Below are 12,153 nucleotides of genomic sequence, written 5' to 3' on the forward strand. Positions count from 1 at the left end.
CTCGAGATCAGTTGTGCGAGCACAGCATAACTGAGCCTGTTGGGCCTTCAAGTCAGCTGGGAAAAGAGCAAACTCTCACCATTGCAGAGGATCTCTTTTCTCGGTATGGAGTTGGATTCGGTCGAACAGACAGCACGCCTCACAGAGGAACGTGCGCGGTCGGTGCTAGCCTGCTTGAATACGATCAAAGGCAGGACAGCGGTCCCACTGAAACTCTTTCAGAGGCTCCTGGGGCATATGGCGGCCGCGGCGGCACTTACACCGCTCGGCCTATTACATATGAGACTGCTCCAGCACTGGCTTTATGGCCGAGTCCCGAGGTGGGCGTGGAAGCGTGGCAGTCACCGGGTCCAAGTTACACCGGCCTGTCGCAAAACCCTCACCCCGTGGTCAGATCTTGCGTTTCTCCGGGCAGGGGTGCCCCTAGAGCAGATCTCCAGGCATGCTGTGGTTTACACGGATGCCTCCACCACCGGCTGGGGGGCCACATACAACGGGCATGCAGTCTCAGGGGTTTGGACGGGCCCGCAGCTGCAGTGGCACATCAATTGCCTAGAGTTGTTAGCAACGCACCTTGCCTTGAACCGTCTCAAAGGTCTCTTACGAGGCAAGCCTGTGCTGGTCCGATTGGACAACACTGCGACTGTTGCGTACATCAACCGCCAAGGTGGTCTGCGCTCTAATCGCATCTCGCAACTCGCCCGCCACCTCCTCCTTTGGAGTCAGAAGGTTCTGAGGTCACTTCGTGCCGTTCACATTCCAGGCCTGCTCAGTCGTACAGCCAACGAGCTGTCTTGAGCAATGCTCCCGGGAGAATGGCGACTCCATCCCCTGACGGTCCAGCTGATTTGGAGGCGGTTCAGAGCCGCTCAGGTAGACCTGTTTGCTGCTCCAGAGACCTCTCACTGCCAGGTTTTCTACTCCCTGACCGAGGGAACTCTCGGCACGGACGCACTGGCACACAGCTGGCCGCGGGGCCTACGCAAGTATGCGTTTCCCCCAGTGAGCCTTCTCGCACAGACATTGTGCAAAGTCCGGGAGGACGAGGAGCAAGTCTTGCTAGTAGTGCCATATTGGCCTACTCGGACCTGGTTCCCCAAACTAGTGCTCCTCTCGACAGCCCCTCCTTGGCCAGTTCCTCCGAGGAGGGATTTACTGACTCAGAGATGGGGCACCATTTGGCACCCGCGTCCAGACCTTTGGAAACTCCATGTTTGGTCCCTGGACGGGATGCGGAGGTTCTAGGTGACCTACCCCAAGAGGTAGTTAACACCATCACTTCGCCAAGAGCACCGTCTATGAGACACGCCTATGCCTTGAAGTGGAACCTGTTTGTTGAGTGGTGTTCTTCTCGCCGAGAAGACCCCTGAAGATGCCCGATTGCGGTCATGCTATCCTTTCTGCAGCAAGGGTTGGAGCGAAGGCTGTCTCCCTCCACCCTCAAAGTCCAGGTTGCCGCTATTGCTGCGTACCATGACCCTGTGAATGGGAAGTCTTTGGCTAAGCATGACCTCATCATCAGGTTCCTTAGAGGGGCCAGGAGGTTAAATCCATCCCGGCCCCCCTGTATACCCTCTTGGGACCTGTCTCTAGTGCTTAAATCACTACAGCAGGCCCCATTCGAGCCTTTGAGCTAAAGTTTCTTTCATGTGCTCCTGGTTGCACTGGCCTCAATTAAGAGGGTAGGGGACCTGCATGCATTTTCGGTTGACGATTCGTGCCTAGAGTTCGGGCCGGCTGACTCCCAGGTAATCCTGAGGCCCCGGCCTGGCTACGTGCCCAAGGTTCCCACTACACCCTTCAAAGACCAAGTGGTGAACCTGCAAGCGCTGCCCCTGGAGGAGGCAGACCTAGCCCTGGCTTTACTTTGTCCTGTTCGAGCATTAAGGTGCTACGTGGACCGGACGCAAAGCTTCAGGACCTCAGACCAGCTCTTTGTCTGTTACGGAGGCCGGCAGAAGGGGAATGCCGTCTCTAAGCAGAGGATGTCCCACTGGATTGTGGATGCCATAACCCTGGCTTATCAGGCTCAGGATGTGCCCTGTCCGTTCAGGTTGCGAGCTCACTCAACTAGAAGTGTTGCATCCTCCTGGGCACTGGCTCGTGGCGCCCCGCTGACAGATATTTGTAGAGCTGCGGGCTGGGCGACCCCTAACACGTTCGCTAGGTTCTATAGCCTTCGTGTAGAGCCGGTATCCTCCTGTGTTCTCACCTCAAACGGGTAGTGACACTGAGAGGCCCCGGTTAGTGTCGGCTTGCTAAAACTGCTCCAGAGTGTCCGTACTGTAGACCCTGTTGAGATCCTCCATCACCCTAGGCAGCTGGACGCGGCGGAACGTCCGGCGCCAGGCCTTCATGATGAATCCGTGAGAACCATGGAAGACTGGGCTCCATATTGAGACCTAAGCGGTACTCGTATGTGTCTAGTCCACGGTATAGCCTTAGAGCCCGTGTTTCCCCGGCAGACTTCTGCCTTCCCAAGAGGGTTTTAATCACCTCAAATTTCTCCGTATACTCCTAAACGGATGCTATATGTGTATTTGCCTCCGAGACCTCCTTCGGAAAGGATGGGGCTCCGCAGCGTCCCGGCTCCAAGCGGACCAGGTACGTTTTCCAAGTGTTATCCAATCTCACCCAGTGAGGTAGTGCTTTGACAATGGTTAGTGGAGCTACTTGTTCTGAGCCCCGGCCTACACCTAATAGGGGCGCAGGTGGCTCGCACAGGGCACTGGAAGGGGCAGCACCCATGGCGCTTTGATAGGGATCCCATATTCGTCGGTCATCCGACATGGCGTCGAGAGTGACCGACTGAAAGGGAACGTCTCGGTTACGTATGGTAACCCTCGTTCCCTGAAGGAGGGAACGGAGACGCCACGTCCCGTCGCCATGGTTGCTGTACCGCCGCTGAGCTGCAGGGTTCCCGGCTCGGCTCCTCAGCGAAAAACTGGTATGCATTGCACCTGCTGCCCTCTTATACTTACCCCGTGATCAGCGGCAGCTGGATGCAATAATTGCATGCCAATGTGCATTGGCTCGTTTAGTTTACACTCGAAGTAGATTGGTCTATCGAAGCGATATCCCATATTCGTCGGTCATCCGACGTGGCGTCTCCGTTCCCTCCTTCAGGGAACGAGGGTTACCATACGTAACCGAGACGTTACCCATTGTTTTAATTCTAACTTAATAAAAAAAAATTACATTATTTCAATCATAACATATTTTTATTAACCTTTTATTATAAACATTTCCATTAAAATTATTTTTTGCAATTCAATTAACAGTAACTCTTCAAAATTGCCAACAGCAAATATGAACAAAAAACAAAAATAACAGCAAACGTTTAATAATTTTCAAACAGTACATGTAAATGGAAAATAGAAAAATAAAAAAGTGTCACGCTTGGCCTGGGTCGCTCGAATAGGCCTGGAGGTTACTAGGGAAGAATTCCATCCTTTGACCGTGCTCTGTTTGTGTTTGTGTGCGTGCGTGTGCATGCGTGCGCGCATGCTTGTGTGTGTGTGTGTGTGTGTGTGTTCAAGAGAGAGACATGGTGTGTGATGCTTTTGCATTTTGGATCCAATGTCTCCCCTTTATTTGATTCATTGATTTTATTTCACATATTCTCACATTTCTCTGTTACAGTTTCACCAGTCTCATATTTCCCTATGTGTGTGTGTGTGTGTGTGTGTGTGAGTGTGTCTATTTTGCAACCTTGATGGCTTACAGCCTCATGCTTTCATTGCTGTGCACTTTATTTCTTACATTGATGAATAATTTCTTTTAATTTCACACATTTCCCAAAATTAGCTTTTGCATTGATACACTTTAATTTGTGTGTGTGTGTATGTGTGTGTGTGTGTGTGTGTGTGTGTGTGAATTTTTTTGTCTGTTTTGCACTCTTGATGTTTTAGAGATTCACCACTTCACTGTTGTGTGCTTTTTTTCTGCGTCGTGGCTGATTTGCAGATTGTACACACAAAAAAACTCAGTATTTTCATATTTTTGCAAATTTCCCATTCATTTCCTATGGGGGTCATTTTTGACCCGAAGACCCTGAGTGTGACTATTTTTTTTTACGACCACTTAGACTTTACAAATCCTGTCCCCAATTTTTTTGGGTGTTCATATACCAAGTACCAAAAAAGTCACCAAGTTTCGGACCATTCCGATGAAGCTATGATTTTTAACATTTAAAAAAAAATTTAAACAAAAATATATTTCGGGTCAAAAATGACCGTAGAACCCCAGAGGGTTATGCTGATGATACTCAGCTCTATATGTGACCAATCACGGAAAGTAGGGACACAAGTCGGTTCTGGGGCATTTCGAGTTATTCACAGATTCTGAAAGTGTAGTCTCCAAGCTTTTCAACAATGTTCTGATCAATGTTCAACAATCTGATAATATTTGGAGAAGTTGTGGCCATTTTAAGGTAGGCACTCAAAAAGCTCAAAAACGGGAAATAGCCTCTGAAGATTTGCAGTTCTCACTGCTGTGAGTGACAATGGGGCTTATTTACATCTCATTTAGATAAGCCATACCCCTGCATAGCAACGACTGACACAACGGGAAAAATCGGACCGCATACTATTAATAATAAAGGAGAATGTGCATTGTAAATGTCAGTAATTTATCTTTTTTGACTTTTATAAAAATGATTTAGAGGCTGAAATATGTGAGTTTTATCTTTTTATAAAAAATCTTTAATCTTTTAAATGTGGCCATCATTTTTAATGTTATTATTTTAATGTTTATGTAAACAAAAAGTACATATTGATGCTAATTTTATTTGTTATTTGCTGGTTTTCTACATAAAACTTGGTGAATTGATTAAATTGTGTAGCATTAAGACTTTTTTAACAGGATTCTGTGATAACCGATGAGCTAGCTAATAACAATAGGTAGATATGGGAAGGTCTAAACATGGACTAAACATGAGATAACGTGTACGTGTTCTTAGGATGAACACAAAACGACAAACTTTGATGTTTATGGAAACTCACCCCATAAGAAACGATATAGCCTCTGATATCTTACGGTCCAACTCGTCTGACGCCAGTCCAATACATTCTTCCTCGTCATCATCTTCGCTCAGCTGTAGATTAGGGATATTACAGTCTTATTATGCCACTTTCATCGTTGCTCAGATCGTCTTCAGAATCAGTGAGTGCTTGTTTATAAGCATCCGGCTTGTCGAAGAAGTACTTCTAAACATTTTTGGTGTAACGGCCACGGTTTAGCTCATCTGCGTTCATCTTTGCGGCGTCCATCTTCAGCCGGCCAGAGCGCTGCATACTAAGTAGCCACGCTTCCCTCGGAGGGCGGGGGCAATAACAAAAGAAACAAAAGCCGGCTTATCCAGTATGGAAATACAGACAGACAATGAAATGCCCCTACTGCGTGCTAGAATCTCCGACAAACAACCTGATTTCAACCTCAAAATGTACGCTTTTAAATATACCAATACTGCTATCTCAAACACGGAGAGGCTTCTTTGTAATGTCAACTAATAGATTCTGCAAAAAAACGAAAATCACCAATTTTGAAAAAAAACGCTTCTTTCTCATTTTGCTCGAAAGTTGTGCTGCTGACTTGTCCCAGCCAACATCCTATCATGGGGCCCATGTGGGCCCCATATGGGCTGTAAATATGGGGCCTACATGGGTTTGTCCATGGGTTCCATGTGGGCCCTATCTGAATTAACCCATATGAATCCCATATGGGGCCTGACTGGGGCTAATGTGGGGCCCAAATGGGCAACACATATAAGACCCATATTGGTCCCACTTATGACCCATCCAACAAAATAAAGGTGGGGCCTGACTGGGGCTAATGTGGGGCCCAAATGGAAAACACATATAAGACCCATATTTGTCCCACATATGACCCAGCCAACACAACAACTGTGGGGCCAATGTGAGCCTCACATGACTTTAAACATGGGACCTAGATGGGTTTGTCCATGGGTTCCATGTGGGCCCTGTATGAATTAGCCCATATAAACGTCATATAGAACCTAAGTGGGGGCCAACTGGGCAACATTCATAATCATACATCTGCTTGACTATTCCACTGGTCATTCATCTACAAAAAATAAATAAAATAATTACATGAAAGCAGCAATTTAAAAGTTCAGTATATCAAGTACTTTATTATAGTTCAGACATTTTCAATAAAAGTTTTTGTAAAGTGTTAAACACCAACATTACCATTTATTTTAATACAGGGTGATACCATCCCAACAGCTGGTTTTACATAACCAAACGTATGTAACATTTAAAATATAGTGCTGTGACCTGATTGCTCTCTTTACGCCCGTCTCTAGCCCCCGTGAACCATTTTGAGAGTCCCTTTTTTGAGAGTCTTTCTGGTCACTGCGCTCTTCTTCAGTCCACCTATAAAAAACAAAAGTTTACACATTTAATCATGAAATGTCCAGCTTCAAACTTGGTTGACATTTTATTTTATAGTGTCCCTGTCACAGTGTAGGTGTACATATAACTACTTAGTAATGTTAATTAACAACATTTTACTTACTACAGCATTAAAATGTTAGTTCTCCCCAAAATGAAAATTGTAATTTACTCACTCTCATGTTGTCCCAAACCCATAAAACTTGTTCGTCTTCTAAACAATTGATTCATCTTCTGTCCCTCCACTGAAATTAATTTTTTGTAGGTTTGTACTGACAGGAGGCTAAGTATATGATGAATTAACTAAATGAACTAAATTAATGTGCAGTTTATTTCAAAAATATGTAAAATGTAACAAACACTGTAAAATAGTGTTACCCATATGTTAATATTTACTGCTGTAGATAAGAGAATAACTAAACCAAATAGTAAAAAACGGATGCTTTACACACATTACAAGCTTTAGTGAGATATAACTTGGATGATCCAATCAAGATTTTTAGACATGTATAGAGGGCCTGAAATTAATTACTCTTAGGTGACTCTTGTGAGAGGGATGAGGGGGCATTTTATTTTTTTTACATTTTAAAATATATACATTTATCTCACCTAAATGTTTAATCATGCACTGCATTTTTGTTTTGACATTCATGAAATGGTTGCACAATAGCTTACAGACAGCACAAGCCTGATTTCATAAGCTATATGTGAGGCAATGTTACACCAGGTTCACGCATACTCTGTTTGCAGTATGCAGACTATGTGCAGTATGTAATTGTGCAGAAGCAGCACATAATCTCCTTGTGCTTTCACACAGGAGTCTGCAATTGATCCGTGGCTGTTTACTACAGCCAGTACATTTATCCATTATCTTGATTTCGAATCCAAAAATTGTTCCTGAAAATGCTTTTTCAGCTTTGTGATTTTTTATTATTATTATTCGTACAGTACAGCAATACAATCTTTCATAGATTTGTTTAAATGAAATAAAAGAAACACATTATTGAATGCTTTTTACTTTTGCATTTACTTCTAGATTGATATATTAAAGGGATAGTTCACCCAAAAATAAAAATTATGTCATTCAATTACATTAAATAACATTAAAAACACATTTACCACATATGACGGCAAAGAGGCACAGATCTCGAAATCTCCTCTTTTGCTTAGACGGCCAAAGAGATTGTACTGGATCGCCAATTCATTTGAAATCAGGAATCTCATCCTCCTCGTAGCATCATCCAGTGAAGAACCACCAATATCTGCTGCCTTTGCAGCCTAAGAACAAACACAAACAAAATCATTTGTAGATGACATCCATAAATCAGTTCATCTGCAGAGTGATCTCAGAACATGAAGTTCATTTTAGATTCTCTCTTTTTTATAGTGTTGGAAATAGTACCTACTTGGGTACTGATATTCTTTTAAATAATAGTAATAATTTTAATAATTATTATTTTTTATTTATATAGCGCATTTCCAATGCCCAAAATGTGGCCATACCAGCATTTCCAGCACTTGAGTTCATGCATTTAACAGATATGTCTGATTAACTACAATCATTGCTTCACCCTCCTCACTGAGCACTTACACCGATATACACAGGACAATTTGAAAGCCGCATCTCAGAGCATCTGTCTATGAGCAGATATATTTGGGGTCCGCTGACAGATCTGCTGATAGATGTGGCTTTCATATGCTCCCGTGTGTCTGTGTAAGTGCTCAGTGAATAACATTAATCGGTGATCATTGTACCCAATCACAGAGCACATGAAAACAATGGCCAATCAGAAACACTTTAATCTGCTCAAAAGTGCACAAAATGCTTGCAGGATATTGCTGGTATAGTAATATTTTTTTTACATTTATATAACAACTGATACCGAAGTCCCTCCCCATTATAAGCATGAGCACATTAATGCGCAGTAGCAGTACACTGTTAAAAATCGCTGTAAAAAAACGGCCAAATTTCGACAGTAACATACTGTTTTTCAGTAAAACAGTGCATTCTGGGTAATATTCATCGTTTTCGAGAAGGTAGCCTGCTGCTATATATCGTAAATTAACAACGTTCAAAGTCGACACTCAGGGGCTGTGTTTCAAATCACACCATACACCCTCATTCACTATTCCCTACATGAATTTACTAATATAGTCCACCTAACAGAGAGAATGAAAACTAATGAGTGAATTCAGACAATGATCAACAGCTGCTGTTAACGAGTAGAATCACTGAAGAAAAAAGAAACAAGACACACACAAGAACTACAACTGATTTCAGCCACAGCTTTAGATGAAATCAACTGAAGATTTACACAATCAACAAACAGCTTTATCAACTTCACTCATTACTAACCAGACTGACCAGATCAGAGATCAGAGATCAAAAGATCTTATTGAGAATTACAGAGATGTAGTTGATAATGTTAGTTTCGTTTAGCATCACCATTGTGGAGATCAGTGTTTGCTTTAGTTGGGCTCCTGACCCTTGACTTTTGTTTCATTGCTATATTTGTATCTTTGTGATACATCTGTTACAGCAATATTAATCTTCATTTAGTTGGGCTCCTGACCCTTGACTTTTGTTTCATTGCTATATTTGTATCTTTGTGATACATCTGTTACAGCAATATTAATCTTCATGGTCAAGTGATTCTGACGGTTTCTGTCAAGCATGATCTACTAGACTGACTTGTTAATAGTCAAATAATAATTTGGTGTTGAAATATATGAGTGAATAACACTTTTCTTTTTTGTTTCTTAAATTTTATAAGATTGAACAGTAATGTGATTATCTGGATATGGATTTAACGAAATTTTGAGCTTTAAATATTTTGGGCAGCAGTCCTCACAACACTGAAAGAGAGACATCAACAATCAGCATATAAATCTCAACAATGGTGACAATCTAAAGGTTTATGATGCAATGCATGCTGGGTACCAGCACAGGATAAAACTCATCCATGACTCCCAGCATGCATTGCGGCATGAATAAATTATGCCACTGAATTGTTCACTTATTTTCTTGAATTCTTATGTGCTTATAATTTTGCATTTGTTTTAAGTTTTAGTAGCATGTTTTGTGATGTTCAGAACTGATCTGTTCATTTATTTTGTGGATTGTCACCATTGTTGTGATTCATACGCTGATTCTTGATGTTTCTGTCTAAATTTCAGCAAAGGTTTTTTTTTTTGAGTGAAATTTTCTTAACAGTCTTTTATAACTTATGGCTCAGCAGTGTTCCTTCTTATGCTGTAGTATCGATATTCAATAAGAGAAGAGACACGGGATTAGATCAGAAATAATAGTATTTGTTCTTGTCAATCTATAAACAACAATATCAGATTTTTTTTTCTTCTGTGTACTTTTGTTTTGCTATAACAGGTTCCAAAGGCGCATTGTTACAGCATGTAAAAAAAATAAATAAATAAAACCTTAGTTGTTGAAAAGTCAGGTTCAAGAGACCAACTAAAGTAAACACTGATCTCCATCATGGTAGTGAAAAAAACACCTAAACCTATTTAACTCTCCATAAGTTCTTCTGTAGACATCTGACAGAAATAAAGTCAGTCTGGTTAATAATGTGAATCTGGTGAAGCTGTTTTAGTAGTTGTTTAATCAGATCTTGAGAGATTTGATGTATTCTTTTATTCAGTTGATTTCATCTAAGGCTGTGGCTGAAGTCATTTGTAGATCTTGTGTTTCTCTTTCCTTCAGTGATTCTGCAGGTGTTTATCACTAATGCTCAATCATCAATTAATCACCAAATTATCTCATTAACTTCACTGATTCAGTGTTACTCTAACACTCTGTAGTGTGCACACATTATAAGTGTTCATTTAAAACTGAGGATTTTCTTGTGGGGTTTAAAGGGTTAAAGATTTAAGATGAAGAAAAAACAGCATGAAACATAATTTAACAGTAATAAACTGTAATTAATTTACAGGAAGCAAACTGTAGAAAAACAGTTATTTACTGGCACCCCTGCTGCCAGTAAATAACTGTTTTTCAACTGTTTCTTGCCGTAAATTAATGGTTGCCAGCAAAAAAAGTGTTTTTCTACAGTTTGTTGCCGTTAAGTCAAGGAAAAACAGTAATATACTGTAAAATGTAAACGTCAGATTTACCAAATGAAAAAAAAGTTAATTTAACTAAAATATTTGTGAACATCCATAGAAAAAAAATTAGGCAAAGTCATACACTGATAATGAGAGTAAATACTGAACTTGACTGTATTAATGTGTGTTTGCACAAGAGACATCATTTAGTTTAATGTAGTTTTGTTGTTCACCAATGTGCTGGAGAGTAGAGCCTGTGCTTCAGTCAATGATGAGCCACAAATTCTGATTTTCTGCTGCTTTATATAAAGGCAGTAAATGTGGAGTCGCTGATACAGTGATGATCTCTGTGTTAAGTACTTCAGCACATACATGTGTGCTATAGCTGACAATGAGCTGCAGTGATTTGAGTAAAAGTCATGTATTTAGTTACTTTATTACTGCACATTAAGTGTTTGCATCGTTATATTAAGAAATATTCCTTCTCAGTGGACTCAAATGAAATAAGTTCATAGTACTAACATCGTAGGAATGCTAGTTTTAAAAATCGAACTGTTTGAAGCAGTGGGAGTGGAGTTAATTTCCATGGTAGAATTTACGGTAAAATACTGTTAAAAAATAAGAGTGGTAAATTAATGGTTAAGAGCTGTAAATTAACAGTACTTTACTGGCGCCCCTGCTGCCAGAAAATTACTGTTATTTAACGGCAATTTTTTTTACAGTGTAGGGGGCCATCAACATGGCGGCCACGCTAAAGTAATGACGTCGCGACGCCCAAGAATAAAGAATAGTCGTCTCAAAACTGTTTGAAATCCACCCCACCTGCCGTTTTTAGGAGCAAGTTACTTCAAATGTATTACAAACTAAGTATTTTGCCATTCAAATGCGGTTAATATTATAAATTGTGTGGAAATTCAGTTTCCACTCAGGTGGAGAAAATGGCGGCAAGACGGCCACAAAATGCACAAGTGAAGCATAAATGAACAACAACCGAGAATCCTACTTCATTAATGGAAGGCAAGAACAAAACTACACCATTAAGTCAACAAAAACGACATGCTTAAAGCCTTTATAGACATTTTTAACGATAACGCAGCCAGAAAAAAAATACAACATCACAATTTTATACATATATGTGGTTGAATAAAAATATTTGGACATTATTTATAAAAATTACCTCAACTTAGCACCAGCAAGCTTGTTAGCTAGACAGTTAGCATCAGCTAACAATATTTACTTTTTTTTCAGTACTGTTATGAATAAACATTCATGTCTGTCTACTCGTCAATTTAATCCACCACTGTATTCATACCTGGTACCACACGCTCTGGTGTCCTGCTGGTGCTGCTGGAGGTTGCTGGTGTCGACGGTCGTGCTGGTGGCGACGCTGCTATCACCAGTTGGGACGCTAAGGCATCACTGAACGGAGAAAGTGCTAACGATTCAGTCATAGACAGTGCATCTGAAACAAAAAGTTTGTACAATGTTTGTTAATGCACAACTTACAGAAACACAAATCAAACTAGCAACAATAACAAATCCAGAACATTTAAATAATAATTGAATAGGCATAACGTTACATGTAAAAAAAATAATAATAAAGCTTTACAGTATAGATGGTCAATAAAGTGGAGCTTTCAAACTTAATATATTGTACACAACTTTACATACCATCCTCAAT

This window comes from Carassius gibelio, chromosome B24, assembly GCF_023724105.1.
Source record: "Carassius gibelio isolate Cgi1373 ecotype wild population from Czech Republic chromosome B24, carGib1.2-hapl.c, whole genome shotgun sequence".
NCBI lineage: Eukaryota > Metazoa > Chordata > Actinopteri > Cypriniformes > Cyprinidae > Carassius > Carassius gibelio.